This window comes from Galeopterus variegatus, unplaced genomic scaffold (assembly GCF_000696425.1).
Source record: "Galeopterus variegatus unplaced genomic scaffold, G_variegatus-3.0.2 Scaffold6788, whole genome shotgun sequence".
In the NCBI taxonomy this organism is placed as follows: domain Eukaryota; kingdom Metazoa; phylum Chordata; class Mammalia; order Dermoptera; family Cynocephalidae; genus Galeopterus; species Galeopterus variegatus.
The window spans coordinates 30,036-31,685 of record NW_007732899.1 but is presented as its reverse complement, the minus strand read 5'-3'; positions in this window follow the sequence as shown (position 1 = coordinate 31,685).

Sequence of the window (1,650 nt, the reverse complement as noted above, 5' to 3'; positions counted from 1 at the left end):
TTTTTTTTTTTCTTGCTTAAACTATTTTGGACTCATCACCAGAAGTTTTGCCCTACCACATGAGCCTGTAATCTCCTTGGGAGGAAGATTGCACAATTTGTGATGGAAGGAGCCATACAGCCTCCATGGCTTTTGGCAAGAATAGAAACCTATTTCCAATCTGCAAAAAAAAAACTCCCTAAACGCAGAAATCATTGCTTCACAGGTACTTTCTAGCTTAACATGTTAGTCTCCTCCACTAATACAGACAACTGCAATATTACCATTTGACCATTTTATGCTATGTGCAAAATCTACCCACATTGGCTAAATAAGATACATGCAATCACATGTGCCTTAAAGTTGAAACATCTCCTCTAAAAGATCTTGTCTGGCTGAGATAAGTCTCTTCGTAGTGCTCCCTTAATGTTTTCTCTATATTTCTATCACCCACCATGCCTCCACATCATCTCAATCTTTCCAGCCAGACAATCAGTTCCATGAGGGCAGGTGCCATGTCTTGTTCATCTTTGTATCCCCAACACCTCGCATGGTGCCAGACACATAAAAGCCACTCAACAATTGCTTAACAGTGGATACATGAAAGAATGACTTTAACTTTCTTTCCAGAGGGGAAAATAAAATTGCATCACGATACTATGTGTTAATTAGGGAATAGTCTAAATTACTGCAACAAAAAGACCCAAACATTCAGTGACTTAAATGAAATGCAAGTTTATTTCTTTTTCATTCAGCAGTCCTGAAGGAAGCAGTTCAGGCATGGTAGGTGGAAATACAAAGAAAACATTAAGGGAGTTCCATCATCTACAACATATGGCTTCCATTCCTCAGTCAAAAGTCGCCTCTTGCTCCTTCTTCTTATCCTTATCCCAGCCAATAGGAAGTTGGGTAAAGGCAACAGAGAATATGTGCATTCCTTTGGTGCTTTCACTTCTGCTCATATCAATTAGTGAGATGGTCACATGGCCACCTTGCTGCAAGGGAGGCTGAGAAATGCAAATGTTGGCTGGACAGCCATGTGCCTGATTCAAACTATTATTGGGATTTCTACTGTTAAGGAGGTACTGAATATTGCTAGATATGAATAATGAATAGTTGGTCATACTATATAAAGATTTAGGACAAGTTTGCACTTCTTCCAAAGTTTTTAAAAAATAATTTGTTATTAGAGACTGGGGAAGGGAGGAGGAAAGGGAAAACAGGAGAGGTTGGCCAACAGGTACAAAATTACAGTTAGATAGGAGGAATAAGTTCTGGTGTTCTGTTGCGCGGTAGGGTGACTATTGTTCACAGTTAAGTTGTGTATGTTACATAATAGCTAAAGGAGAGGCTTTCAAAGGTTTTCACCACAAAAGAAAATGATAAATGCAAGAGGTGATGGCTACATTAACTACCTTGATCTGATAATTATACACCAAGTATATGTATCAAAACATCACATTGTACCCCACAAGCATGTACAACTACAATGTGTCAATTGAAATAAATTAATTATAAAAAATAATTTAAGGATACTCATTAGGAAAAAAAAACAGTTTTCCTCCGCTCTCAAACCACAGCAATCAACACAGAAGACTGACTTCTGTGACCAAGCAAACAGTCAGTTCTGCAGAGGACACCAGCTGGGTGCCCTCCAATTCAATTCTAATG